Source organism: Rhamphochromis sp. 'chilingali' (genome assembly GCF_963969265.1).
Source record: "Rhamphochromis sp. 'chilingali' genome assembly, chromosome: 6".
NCBI lineage: Eukaryota > Metazoa > Chordata > Actinopteri > Cichliformes > Cichlidae > Rhamphochromis > Rhamphochromis sp. 'chilingali'.
This window is the reverse complement of record NC_137933.1, coordinates 32,748,592-32,764,724: the sequence shown is the minus strand read 5'-3', so window position 1 is coordinate 32,764,724 and position 16,133 is coordinate 32,748,592.

Below are 16,133 nucleotides of genomic sequence, written 5' to 3'. Positions count from 1 at the left end.
AGGTCTACATTTAACCTTATTTAATTTGATGGAAAGGTGATGCTAAAGCTTAAGAAAGATTCCAGTGAGTAAGCAAGCCATCACTTCCATAACTACTATTTTCAGTATTTCATTGCCCACCAAACATACACCATGTATGAATAAGGATGCTCTAATAAGTCTGATACTGGTCTAATTGTGTCTGCACAGGAGGTATCAGGTCAGTAATCTTTTTCAGGTCACTAAAAATACCTGAATAAATAATAGTACATAGTACACAGAGGTACATACAGGTAAATTTAAAAAAACCCTCTTTGGCCATTGTGTCACACACATAACTGGGCTGAATAGTACATACCCTTTCAATCAGCTGCACAAGATAATTAGCAGAAATACATGGCTGATTTTTTTTTTATTTGTAGACATGAATAAGGCACAGTTACCTTTACCTTTACTCGTGTGTTTGGACTGCAACGCCATAGAGTCCATAGCTATAATTGGTTCTGTCTATACATTAACCCTGTGACTGGCACCCACTTGTTCAAAAGTTGATATGGAAACAGACATAAAGATATCTTACTTTTAAGGAACTCCTTAGCTTGACCAGTTTCAATTCATAGGTAAAAGCATGGCTGGAGGACATCCCGCACCCTTACCCTATTATCTTGCAGGCCACTAAGATAATTCACAGGCTCAGTAGCACATAGGTTAATGAGAATCACGGTGAAACAGAAGGTTCTAATATTGTTTAGCTCTTAATTGCTGTATAGAGCTTGGGGGGCAGCATGTATTGGCAGATACGGTAATAGTCGCCTTTTTTTGTCTTAAGGAGTACTATTTGAATGTCACATGAGGTCTCCAAACAATTTAGAATCAACCAAAAGGACCTGGGTGATAGGCCTGGGGTGATGTAAGGAGAGTCTACATGATTTAGTCAGTCACAGTGATTCATAGCCAGATGGATGGAAGAATTGTATATATTTTCATGTGAATCCATTCAGGCTTATAAATCCTTATGTATATACTATATATATATATATATATATACCCAATGTATATACTATACTATATATATATATATATATATATATATATATATATATATATATATATATATATATATATATATATATATATATATATTTTTTTTTTTTTTTTTTTTTTTTGCACATGTCGAGGAGTGTGTCAGGCTACATTTCACTGTGTGTTATACTTGTATAACTATGCATGTGACAAATAAAGAACCTTGAACCTTTAAGGAAAATGTTTTACATCTCCTAACATGAAATATGCAAAGGAAAACTAATGTTATTATTATATAGACAATAAACAAATATTAAATAAAATAAATGGTTAAATAAATGGAGTGGTTATTGTGCTATTCATTTATGAATATCCAACATCAGCTCTGACTTGACAGGAATGCTATCAGTCATAATATAAAATGTAAATGAAGCAGACAAAATGAATAAAAACACTTTTATTTAAAGAATGTATGCAATGTGCCAAGAGGCAGTAATCTAGAGTATGACCTAGTCTCAAGGTGCAAGGTTCACATATTGCAGCAAAGCTAAAGGAAACTGCAGTTCATTACTTAAAGAAGCTACCACTTACATGTGCAGGTCCAATCACAAAGAACCAAAGTATACCAAACAAACGATTGCCAATTTTACAAACACAAGACTTGTTACAAACTATTAACAACACTGATAAGTAAACGCAGAACAAATAGAAACAGTGCTAAGTGTTTTTCTTTAAGTATTATTTTAAACAAGCGACACAGCACTGTGCGTAAGCTGGAACTCATAACCATTAACATCAGGCTGAAAAGCAGTCTTTCACTGATCTCTCTGGCTAAGAACTGCAAGAGTCTGTTCTACCTTCCATTTGCATGAAGTCTGAATGCAACCCATCTGTTGTCTGCACAGCGTACTGACATGCCCTGGGATACATTTCTATATTTCCATAACCAGACGAGACATTAAACATCTAGAATAAAAAGATTAAAGGAACATCAAAAGGTTAAAATGGAGTTGCAAAATATTTTATTTCATTTGATGGATCTTTAAAGTCCTTAATGCTTTTCTTTGACATGCTGTCTGATTATATGTTATAAAGGCCTTTTCAGTAACAAAACTATGCAAAAGCTGCTTTGGCTCGGTCACAGAGAAAAGATCACTGTTTTGTTTTCTTATTATTATTTCAATGATATGAAAAAAAATGGAAAGGACATTTTTTAATAGATGAATGAATTTGGGGGTGTAGTAAAAAAAAAACAACCCCCTCCCCCAACAAGAACAACAACAAAAGGCTTACTTTTGCATACTTAGGCTAACAGTGATAATTCAATAAATGGCATCAACAGTATGGCAATGTTTATGTTAACAAAAATTACTTCACAAACACATTTAGAAGGTGCATACAATTTCTGGATTTGTTTGACTGTAGTGATGAATGGAAAACATACTTGCAAAATGGAAATTACATAATTTCACTGACTAAGAAAATACTGTTTTCTGCTTCAGAATGACTAAATTTAATGATTAACATTTTATAATTGATCATTTTTTGATGATGGGCTTGAATAGTTTTAGTTCTACCTTAATGCAGCAAAAAGGTCAAAACCACAAACTTTCATCAAATTTGTTAAGCTAATAAAAGTCAGGCCAGACCAACATAGACTGCTTCTTAATTGTCAGCTGTGTACAGCACTAATAGGATTTGAGCAAAGGAGGGTCATTTTTTAATCCAGCTCTTCAAACAGAGGACTTGTTCTATGTTCACAATCCAATTGTCTTGAAATAATCCATATGACTGAGCAGTAAAATCCTTTTTTGGTTGGAGGGAAAGTGTTCTGTTTCCTGGAGACAACTCAAAAAAGGAGACACAAGTAGAGCATTGACTGTGCTGCTACAAAAACACTATAAGATCATCGGTTCAGATTAGAAAACCTTTGTTTTCTACAGCTAAGAAGTGCTAATATTAAATTAATAATAATACAGAAACAGTAATATGTCTGACTTCAGATAGTGTTAATAATGTCAACCCTTTTTTGTGTCACATTAGCTTGGCAATCATGCAGAAACCTATTTAAAGTTAAGAGTTCTTATTTGTTCACACATGTTTGATGCATACAGTTTGAAGAAAACCTTATTTGTGTTGATGGATAAAGTCTTAGGTTAACAGTTACTGTGGACGTTGAAGGTTAAACAGAATGCCAGACATCAGTTCCTCCCCTTAGTGCAGCAAAAATGCCTTGTTTTTCTTGGAAATATAAAGGAAACTCACCAAGCAATGAACTTTTCCATCATGACCTCCAGCTGTGAGAAAAATAATCTTTTACTGTTTGAGCTTTAACAACATTTCCCGGTTCTTTAGCATGTGGCATTTTTTTTTAATGAAAAGAATGCCCCATTAGGTATTTTCCATTATTGGGTGCCAAATTTGATTATTACATTAATTTAAACCTTTTTTATTTTTTTAGTTCTGTCCAACACTTGTAATATTGTGTCTGTAACAAAAATGACAGACAGTAATAGTCACTTAAGTGCTTGGAAGTCTTTAATCACACAGCTGAATTGGAGATTCAGAAATCACAGAGCAAGCATGGGCATAGCACAATGGACAGCATACCTCAGGAAACTCCTCTCCTCCCAAGGGCACACTTCTCTGGATGATGTATTTCCTGTTTATTTCTTGGGGCCCCCCATCAGCTTTGTACCAAAAAAAACCCCAAAACCCTGGACTATATCGAAATTGCTTTCCAAAGAATGAGATAACTCTAAAATTTATGTGACCCTCTCCTCCACTTTTGTAGTTTAAGCCCATCCATTTTTATTATTCTTAGAAGCAAAATTTTCCATTAAAATGAGTAGTGCCTGTTTCCTGTCTTCCAAGAAAAAGGAGACATAAATCTAATAGACGTCAAAATCTGATTCCCACTTAAGATATGGTTACATATAGTTACTTTTCAAAATTCCTGGTACAGTAAACATTTCTGATAGTCCAGGTTTAAAACCAACAAAAGAGTAAATGTTCAATAGAATATATATTCTATCTAATAGAATGTTAATTCATAACTGATCTGTGGCCTTCCGGCTGTGTGATAAACCAGTTATCAAATAGAAGACAAATAGCTTTCAGCTTAAAATTAGGTTTTTGGGTTGTTTTGCCTTGGGTTAAGTAGCTCTTAAAGTCATCCGTACTTTCTGTATACCTTGAGAACAAGAAATTAGTTTTCTTAATTTCTTTACTTTCTTAAGTATATGTCTTGTTTTAATTTTAAAAAAATCTCAAGAGCAAAGAAACATACACATACTGTACACAAGCAGACAAGCATGTGCACATACTTCCAGACATGCAGACCATAAAAATCTGATATAAATCCTTCTGGGAGTTCATGTTTAAAAATAGGCACAGTGTTGGTCTACACATGAAGTAACTTTTGAACATAAGCTGGAAAATCACTTAAACTGAGGTACACTGGTCTGCACCTATGGGACAGGACAACAATTCTTTCCATTCGGTATATTTCTATGTCTGTATTTTATGACATTTACATGCAATTTAGCCAACATTTGTTCTTTGTTTGTTCTTAAATTTTCACCAAAGGTGTGTGCACTCCTATCACTGTTCCTAAATTCACATTAATGTTATAGACATACAGAAAACATAGTGAGCAAAGTGAGTTTGAAGTCTGAGCTCAGTAATACTGAGCTCAAATGTCAGTTTATATTCTTACTACATTCACACTGATGCTATGAGTATTTCACAAAGTATCTGCATTCGCTTTACAAAGAAATGTAAGTGAATCAAACCAGGAACAAAAGACCAGAGAGGAGGCCTTTTACAAGACTGATGAAGTAACTCAAAATGTATTAATGATCCAAACAGCAAAGATTAGGCCAAGGCATTTCCTGCAACCATGTGGTGGTTTTAAGGCCTGGACCTTATTTGACATCTGGCACATCTATTTGGCACAAACAAGTTACATCACCTCATGTGTCCTGATATGTGGAATGTGGTTGCAAAAATCTTATATTTCAGCTTCACTGAATTCAGTGATTTGTAAGCCTGAGTTGATGTAAATTCATGATGTTCATGATTTTCAAAGCAGCATCAAAATCAATTAAGACCGTCCTTAACACATTTTAGATGGCTATGGTCAATCAGCCTGCACATGCTCATCAGGTAATAATATTGGGATTGAGATGTGTTCAGATATGAACGTATATCAAAACATTCAAGCCTAAAATATCATGGCTAAATAAAGAAAACATGGAAACATAGGAAACCTAAGCTTTGCAATTTAACATCAACAAGATTTTTGGCAAAGACTCCTCACACATGACATTGATTTAAATCCAAAACTGAATCAAATGATGTCTCAAGATGAAATTCTTCAACTCAGGTTGAACTGGGTTTAGGACATGGCTTCAAGAGGCTCTTTTGTCTTGTCTTGAAATTTAACTGGGTGTATCTAATTTCACATATGAGCCAGAAACATAGAAGTGGGGCAAGACCCATAAAATGTTTCTCCCACTTGAGTTTTTCATGATTTTGCCTTTGAAAAGATTAACTGGTGTAAATAATAATAAAAGGAGTGATTCCAATATACCCTTTGCATGTGACTTATAATATAGTATGAGGTTCTCCTCAAGGGGTAACAGTGCAGCTCTGTTTGTTTGTGTGAATATTTACATTGGATGTAAATGTGGCAGGAGTGTACACAAATGGATTCATTCAGGCATGTGAGTGTGTAAGTATGTTTGTACAATATAGTTTACATTTGCTAAGGACTTTTACACCAGTGACTGGCATTTTATGCCAATCTAAACTCGACTAGCCCCAGATGGGTTTTTTTAAAGGAACCGAATTAACACTGAAAGCAAGTTATAAACTTAAACAGACATATTTCGGGTAAAATTACATTTACTTATCTTTGCAGCATTATGTATGTTGTGTAAGTAACTGCATGTGAATTGGTCTAGGACCACTACACTGAAAACTTAACGTTTTCAGCAAATTTCTGCAATACTTAATATTTCAGAACCTTAGTAAATCCACAAAACACTCTGTAAGATAGAGAGAAAGTACTTAAGAAAGTATTTAAGTAACTTAAGTAATACCTAAGTAACTGATGGACTGGTGTTCTTTGTAACACATGAATGCCATGATGCTCTTCTGTATCTTAGTTAACCAGCTAAGATCCTTCCAGGATTCCCTGATCTTGTTGTTTAGGCTTCTTCTCTGTGGTGGCCTTCTTCTGCATGCATCCTTGAAATTATACCCAAGTGATTCTAGTATTACTGTGGTAGTGTTGTATATGCACTCACTGAATTCAGCGATATGGGTTGTGGGGATTGTGCACAGAGCAGTGTTCACATTTGCAAGCATCTTCGCTGATGGGACTTTGTCAGTGAGCTGAGGGAGTTTGGTTAGAATCTCCATCATCAGCTCAGTAGATGCATCTGTGATTGGAGGTGGCTGAGCATGATCTAGTTCAGTTACATTGCTCTTTTCTACCAGGGTTGGGTCATTATGTCCATACTTTTCAGTATTGTTCCCACGATGCTGTAGCCTCTGGATCTCCAGCTTCGATAGTAGCTGTCTTCTATTAAAGTTATTGTAATACGCTACCAGGTGCTTCTTGGTCAGGGTAGATGTTGGCTTTCTGCTCATTCATAATTCCCACATGTGTTCCATAATTCTCTCCTTGGGTTGGGTTGGTCAGGACAGTACTATTCCATCAATTGTTAGTCCTTGTCTATGTATAGCTTGCTCCATTAGATTATTTCTCATTAGTATATCCTGGTTCCCTACACTTGACATGGACCTTGTTAAGCCAGCTGGTGTAGATTTGGTTATCCAAAAGTCTTACTGTACTTAAGTAGTCAAAAATAGCTCAATTGCTATCAAAAAACTGATATCTGGCTTAATACTTACTGGAAAATTAAATGTTGCAAAGACATAGTAAGTTACCTAGGGAAGGCTGCATCTAATGGAGTGGTAAATTGTTATGTAATTTGCCAAGAGTTCAACTCTTCAAAGCAGAACAAAGTGTAACAATGTGTATTCGTGGAAAGGAATGCTGTGTAAATAGATGGAAGGGTAATTTGGTAAAAATAAGTGCATGAAAGAAGAAGAAGAAGGAGAAGAATTCCAAACCTACAAGCAGCTTGAGAAGCTCTGGCAGCCTTTGCTGCTCAATGTTCTTTATCATTACACAGTGTTAAGCAGTTCAGAAACTGGATGACGTGCAAAGGATATGTACTATGACAAAGCAGAAAAGAAGAGGACAAACAAAAACGTCCTGTTGTGACTGAGAACAGAATGTTTGTTTTCACCTAACCCTGGCTTAATGTCTCTATCACTCCAGATCTCCAGTCCATGGCTCTTTTTCAGTTTTCTTTCTTTCTCTCTTCTACATTCTATTTTCTGCTTCTTTATGTTCTCCATTTTATCTCTCCTCCTCACTGTGTCTCCTTTATTCTCTCATTTGAAATCCTGTTTGAGTTGATTCCTAGTCTGCAATCTGTCAAAGAAGGAATATGGTCCTCATGTTATCATACCCATCAGCAATACATTTCCTGGGAGGATGGTGTCTGTTATGGTGTATGTGTGGGTGTGTATCTGTCCTGGACAAAAATTTAAGCGTTAAGCCCCAATCTTTCGTAAGATACGTAAACTATATAAACTAAACAGAATTATCATGTAAAACAAGAATAACAAGCTGTTAAAACACCCCGTATGCATGGATACAACTGTTAACTTTTTTAAAAGGTGAAAAGTACATTTATTTCTACTTACAGTGGCTTGCAAAAGTATTCGGCCCCCTTGAACTTTCCCACATTTTGTCACATTACAGCCACAAATATGAATCAATTTTATTGGAATTCCACGTGAAAGACCGATACAAAGTGGTGTACACGTGAGAAGTCAGTACAAATACAGCTGCTCTGTGACGGCCTCAGAGGTTGTCTAGGAGCTTATTGGGAGCAACAACACCATGAAGTCCAAAGAACACACCAGACAGGTCAGGGATAAAGTTATTGAGAAATTTAAAGCAGGCTTAGGCTACAAAAAGATTTCCCAAGCCCTGAACATCCTGAGGAGCACTGTTCAAGCGATCATTCAGAAATGGAAGGAGTATGGCACAACTGTAAACCTACCAAGACAAGGCCGTCCACCTAAACTCACAGGCCGAACAAGGAGAGCGCTGATCAGAAATGCAGCCAAGAGGCCATGGTGACTCTGGACAAGCTGCATAGATCTACAGCTCAGGTGGGGGAATCTGTCCATAGGACAACTATTAGCTGTGCACTGCACAAAGTTCAAATTCAAATTCAAATTCAAATTTTTATTTGTCACGTACACAGTCATACACAGTACGATATGTAGTGAAATGCTTGGACAACTGCTCGTGACCTAAAGAAAACAAAAAAGGAAAAGGCTATGAATAAGATAGGAAATAAATATGAAAAATTAAAAAGGGTAAATTTAACTAGGAAGGAATAAAATATAAATTAAGGTTAAAAATGAAATAACTGTACAACACAAATTAGAATGAAGGGTAAATTTAACTGGGAAGAATAAGATAAAGATAAATATATAAATTAAAGTTGAAAATAAAATAACTGTACAACAAAATACACAATACACAATATAGAACTATATAAGAATGTATGAAGAAATCTAAATATAAATAAATATATACACAATAACAGCAGCTGTACAAGTATTAACCGGAAATGAAGAATATAGTGACCAGTGTTGTGCAAAACCAAAGTCCAGAAAGTCCAGTGTGTGTGTAAGAACTGTATGTGTGGGTCAGTACTGTGTGGTGGTGTGATTGAGAGACCGTATCGCCTGCGGGAAGAAGCTCCTCCTCAGTCTCTCTGTGTTGGTCTTCAGGGAGCGGAATCGCTTTCCTGACCTCAACAGAGAGAACAGTCTGTTGTTGGGATGGCTGAGGTCCTTCACGATCTTCCTGGCCTTGGTCCGGCACCGCCTGCTGTAGATTGAGTGCAGGTCAGGGAGCTCGGAGCGGATGGTGCGCTCAGCTGACCGCACAACCCTCTGTAGAGCTCGTCTGTCCTGCATGGTGCTGTTCCCGAACCAGGTTAAGATGTTTCCCGCCAGGATGCTCTCTATGGTGCACGAGTAAGTTGGCCTTTATGGAAGAGTGGCAAGAAGAAAGCCATTATTAACAGAAAACCATAAGAAGTCCCGTTTGCAGTTTGCCACAAGCCATGTGGGGGACACAGCAAACATGTGGAAGAAGGTGTTCTGGTCAGATGAGACCAAAATGGAACTTTTTGGCCAAAATGCAAAACGCTATGTGTGGCGGAAAACTAACACTGCACATCACTCTGAACACACCATCCCCACTGTCAAATATGGTGGTGGCAGCATCATGCTCTGGGGGTGCTTCTCTTCAGCGGGGACAGGGAAGCTGGTCAGAGTTGAGGGGAAGATGGATGGAGCCAAATACAGGGCAGTCTTGGAAGAAAACCTCTTGGAGTCTGCTAAAGACTTGAGACTGGGTTGGAGGTTCACCTTCCAGCAGGACAACGACCCTAAACATAAAGCCAGGGCAACAATGGAATGGTTTAAAACAAAACACATCCATGTGTTAGAATGGCCCAGTCAAAGTCCAGATCTAAATCCAATCGAGAATCTGTGGCAAGATCTGAAAACTGCTGTTTACAAACGCTGTCCATCTAATCTGACTGAGCTGGAGATGTTTTGCAAACAAGAATGGGCAAGAATTTCAGTCTCTAGATGTGCAAAGCTGGTAGAGACATACCCTAAAAGACTGGCAGCTGTAATTGCAGCAAAAGGTGGTTCTACCAAGTATTGACTCAGGGGGCTGAATAATTATGCACACCCCACTTTTCAGTTATTTCTTTGTAAAAAAAAGAAAAGAAAATAAATGTTTGGAATCATGTATGATTTTCGTTCCACTTCTCACGTGTGCACCACTTTGTGTTGGTCTTACACGTGGAATTCCAATAAAATTGATTCATATTTGTGGCTGTAATGTGACAAAATGTGGAAAAGTTCACAAATACTTTTGCGAGCCACTGTATATGAAACTTTTGCAATAACTTATATCTGGCACTAAAATCTCCTTTACAAATTTGATTGGGCACTGTCTATAATATGTGTGTGGTATCCTGCTTTGCCACCCTTTCCTTGCGATAAGACTAAGCATGTGCATGTGTGAGATGAGACATTTGACTAAATTATCTGAGATGTTTTCTCATCAGACACATTTGTAGTCTCATCCAGGGCATGTGGAAGATGCAATCCACAGAAATTACAAAGAAACAAGGTGGCACATAAAGGGAAATACAAATATCCTGGAACATATAAAGGTGTTTAAAATGTGTATATGACTCGGGGGAAGGGAACACTGGTTCTTTCCCCTATTTTCTTTGTGTCCTCTGACCTCTTCATCACTCTATCAGGAATGTGGCTGGAGCTCTTTTCCAGGTACTCCAGCAATCTTGAAACCAATATTCAAATAGAACTAGTGTCATGTCACTGAGACAGTTATTCTAATTTTGTGTCGTATCACCCCATAGTGAAATTGTAAAAAAGTGTAGACTTTACTTCAAGTGGTATTTAAAAAAAAAAAAAAAAAAAAAAAGCATTGCAATAACTGTTCTGGAATGAAAGACATTTATATTGCCTCATTTCAGAGGCTCAAAAGGTACAAACGAACAAATTTAAATAAAAGGATTATAATTTTTGAAACTCCATTTGAAAATTATTTTCAGTCATTGATTCCCATGCTTGTTTGAGGGTTTTTCTGCAAGCTGTTTTGCATTTAACAACTGAAAGCATGTTCTGTTTTGTTGAGATCAGGTGAAAATGAAGAACATTCAGTTTATTTGTCTTGAGAAACTCCTGGTTTGCTTTTGCAATATGCTTTGAATCATTATACACCGGCACTGGGGAGCACTGCCAGATCATTTTTGTAACCAGTATTTTGCAGCTTGTTATATAATCTGTGTATTTAAATTTATACGGGTGCCTCTAGATTGTAGATGTTAACAATGCTACCTGACTGAGAGTGTTCATGAAGTGCATAGCTGTTTTTTTTTTTTTTTTTTTTTTTTTTTTTTTGTTTTTCCTCAACACTTAACACTTTACATGATCATTCACCAACAGGGATTCTTTGCTCCCCTTATTGAGAGCACCAATGAAGAGCTTCCATATGTTATTTTAATGCTCAAAGTCAACTAAGAGATTTTCTGCTTGACTTGTCCTTAGACAGGGCATGAAACTGCTTATCAGTAGTCTAGCTATGTTTGAGCTTGAATACAGAGGGTGTTTAAAAATGGCTGTACTTTCTAAACATTTAATGTGGACTTGCATTTAATGCCATATTATGTGTTACGGAAGTAACATTAGGTAGTTTTGCTCTGTCATCTAATAAACATTTGAGTTGTTTAATATGAACATTTAATTCCTACATAATTTACCAGAAACTGTATATGATAACTGAACCAGACAAAGAAGTGTCAGTGTCATACTAATGGAAATGAATGTTTGATACCAGGAGGCAGAGCGGGTTGTCTACCAAGGTTTGGGAATCAGGCCCCTGCTCCTCCACTCTGTATGTCAAAGTGTCATTAAGCATAATGCTGAACTTGTGATAGCTGGAAAACAGAATAAAAGTGCTGTACAGATATGTATATGTATATGATTGTGGCTGTAGCCAAAACAAACAAAAAAAATAGTTGATTGTTTTTTACATGTTTGTTTTTGTAACAGACAAACTTGCTCTTTTAGTAATAATCCCCCAGAATTGTGCTGTTGGGAATTCTTCACTTTATTGAACAGACAAAAAAGCAACAACAACAAAAATAGCCCACATCATGCTCATACAGTAGTAACCAATCAAAAGCAGTCACATTGTAAAACATACCAATTGTTATGCTCTTTTTGACTCCATATGACCCCGTCATTCATAAAAAATAGAATGTTGTATTAAACAAGAATGAATATTGACAATTTAAAAGAATAATACATGTTGCAAGCCTAATATGACAATTACAATGGCAATTTTTGTGCATATTTCATTACATAAAAACTCAATGTGCTTAACACAAAACATAGAAATATAACAACACATGTTTGTACAAAATGCCTTAAGTCTGTGAAGGTTCTCAGGTTTGAAAGAGGAGTGAAAGAAGCCATCTATGTCCACTGTGAGCGACCATCTTTGAACAGAGGCGGGGGTTTACGACACCAACTCTCTGCCATCTATAATCCAGTTTTGAGATCCCTTCCCAGACGCCTTAACGCCCACTCACATCCTGGGCCATCTGACCTCAGGAATTCGCATGATAAGGTGGGGCCAGGTTTCACAATGAACACACCCGAAACTCTGACTGATTGGGACCCACACCCAGTTTCACACCTTGGCTCAGGCGATTAGAGGATCATCAGGGGGTCCTTTTGTCCCTCTGTGGGGGGTCACTCCCACTAGGTTTATATCTGGGACTCTCCACCATTTGACCTTAGAACTGAAGAAGCTTCTTGGATGAGAGGTGAAACGTCTTCAAGCAACTTAAAGAAGTCCAGACGCTTTTCTTTGCAAGCTCCTTTGACTAAAATGCCTTAAGGCAATGGCAATTTAAACAATTATAATATTAAAGTAATGGCATCATATTATATCAAAATATTACAAAACAACAAAATAAAACAATAATAAACACCTAGTGTAGACTTGATTACAAAAGGTTTTGAGTCTATTTTTAGCAGGCAGCTAAATGCATGGTGTTCCTGACCAAGTTACTTGTACTTATATTATTATTATCACTATTATTATTGTTGTTGTTGTTGTTGTAGGCATTTCCCCTTTCATATGAAAAGAAAACAAGCTGTGATTCGATGGGTGGCTTCTCCTCCTCTAAACCCAGTGAGTTTTGAACCAAATACTTTACTTTTGTTATTTTGTTGTTGTTGTTTTTTTGTTACAATTTTATTTCCACATAAGAGCAGGATCTTCTGCAGAGCCAAACTGACTGAAATCATCACAAATTGCTGTCAATTAGAAGACAGGCATATGTGCTTTGAAGATTATGCCAGTATTTAGTCACAATCCCAGCCAGGCCTCATGACATTCATTGTCCGCAGATCCAGATTTTCAGTGCTGGAGACAAAGTGGAAGGACCCTGCAGCCACGTCAAGCTAATCATGGCAGCCAAAGGTAATTGGATTGACTTAAGTCCCAACAGGCCCAGTATTAGAAAATTGTAATCAGTGTCATTGGTAGAAAGACAAGGGGTGCTTTGCTTTCAAAATCAATTACAGTTAGCCAGTAAAGAGTCATTTGTTAAAAATGCAGAGAAATCACTTTGTTCAGACATTTGGCTTTAAAATGCTCTCTTTTTCTCAAGAAATGTTGGAAGGTAGAATCATGGGAACAACTGGCTGTGATAAAACCTGACAAGTAAACCTAAAGGTTTCCAATATTTGACATCATTCCTGAACCTTTTGCATGACTGATTCCTGCATTGCTGAGAAAAAGGATTTAATACTAATATTCCAGTAGAGACTGTTACACCAATTGTTCTGTAATTTAAAATCCCTGACATAATTTGCATGTTTGGACTACTCTTAGGTTTCTAGAACTTATTACTCTCACAATGTAAACAAAAAGGTAACTCCAACACTATATTTCAAAATAATCAGTACTTGCTGTCATTTTTCTCTGTTGTATGGATTATTGAATTGAGTTGAGACTGTGTTTCTTATTGTGTCGGTTTTGCTTTTTTATCCCATCTCTTGGAAAGATAAATGCTGAGAGAAAATCTTGAAATAAATATAAATTGATGTGTATTAAATGTATGACAGCTATAGGTTAACCATTTACATTTAGATCTGTGCTATAGCCTGAAAAGACCAGAATGAATAAGTGTTCAAACGCTGCCATCTAGCGGATGATAACCATAATCACAACTTGGTTAATGTACATGTACATGTACTGCAACAGGAAGAAAGGCCAAAAGATGGAGTGTGAGTTATGATCATATCATTCTGGTAATATATAACTTAACATCATATGGTATCACACATGCTCATGTACAAAGCTGTTGCATTATAGGAGAAAGGGTGTTAGGAAACAGAAGTTAATTCTACTTTTCAAACTGATTGTCGAAGTACACTTGATATTAAGGATATTTAAGCAAAGTTATCTACATACCTCTCCTAATTCTGACCTCAGCAAAGCATTGTTCCTTCAAGGATGAGATACTGTACTGGACAGACTCAGTACACTGAGTCTACTGGTATGCCTTAGGGCAGTGAAAAATATAATAAATTATATTTTAGAAAGTTTTATCACTGTACTTTCAGTTGCAGTAACTCACAGTACCAATTCCCAAGTTATCTTCTATGCTGTAAACAAGCTGGCTCTCACGTTTCATGGAACCTAGCAATCCTGCTAAGACATCTTTCCACAAGAATGAGTAATCATTCTTGTGTCAGTGCCCATTGCTCACTGACCTTTACTTGTACACAGCACTGCATGAGTTAGGAAATAACCTTATATGGACAAAGTCTTGTGTGTATTACTTTTTCAAGCCAGAAAACTGGTCAGGAAGAAGAAGAAGAAGAAGAAGAAGAAGAAGAAGAAGAAGAAGAAGAAGAAGAAGAAGCTATAAACAATTACTACTATGGGCTGAGGAGAAATTTGATCTCATATATAATTTGGGGGTTGATGATGTGCATAAGATGACTAACAAACCTTCTTATAGGAGTATGATATTGATTGCAAAGTATTGCTTGCAAGGTGAAGCACTATGTGTTCCCAGGTTGATTTTAATGTAAATCAGATATATTGAAAACATCTTTAAAGGAGGCCATCTTCAGTATTCTTATAATCATGACAGTTACGTCATATGAGCTAAGAGGTATAGATTCAGATTAGATTTTTTTTTAATACACTTTCATATTCTAAACCTTTATATTAATTGATTTGGAGTTACATTAATTGAGATACAATGTATGGCATGTGGGAACTGACTGCTCCTAATTAAACTATAAACCTTTTTAAAAAAAGATTTTTTTGTAGTATATCATAAAGCATTATATTTACTGTATACTCTATTTTTAGTTTCAAAAAATAGACACTATAGTCTTGACAAGGGTTAAGTAATGTACATCTTTTGCACTGGGTCAGATGCCTTTTACGTCATATAAACAATGCCATTGAACAAAAACTTGTGTCTAACTGTACAGTACACAAATCCATAGATGCAATAAATATTTTCCCCTTTTGTATGAGGTATGTGATTGTCATTCATCAAAACTTTAGCTCATTTGCATAAAATTGTTTTATAATCTTTAATAGTTTTTATAACAAAGAAAATGAAAAGTATGAGAGAAAAGAAATAACAAAGCTTCAGCAATCAAAGCCTGTGCTGCAGTAGCAGCAAGATGTGGAAAAAAGTCATCTTAAAAAGGAACTCTAATAACAACCTTTCTAGAGTGTCTTTGATCTCTCGGTTTTTTATGGTTTTATAGTTGCAGACTAGCTTCTATTCCTGGAAAGAGGAGGGTAAACTTTACTTCTCGTTCTGATGCTACTGCAGTTCATTGCAGAGGCTACCCACGCAGCTTCAACAGCTGCTGACCATCATATTCCATTAACATACAATTAATTTCACTCAGTTAATAATTATTTCACTCAGTTAATTGGTTATTTTACAAATGTTAGTTTTAAAAACATCTCCCTTAAATCTTAAAAAAGCTCTAGCTTCAAATCCTAAAATGACATCTAACTGTCCCCCTGTTTACCATGGGGCCCTAGAGTAAGTTTTTTTTTTTTCTTCCATCTTACACTGATAAATGCTTTTTTTCCCACTCCGTCTTTTTAGGCCTGTGGTTCCACTTCACCAACATTGATTATTTTCCAAACTGCCACGTTGCTCTCTGTGTGTTTTAGGAAAAGCTTGCTTACACAGAGGACTGCCTGTCTGAACCTTGAACAGACAAGGACCACTCTGTTAGATGTCATTATGATACACGGAGACCAGAAGGGGGGGAACCTGCACTCTCTCACGCTATGTATGACTCGGTAACTCTTTAACAATAGCTGTGCCCAACAGATTATTACTTTTATTTGGAGTTTGGGC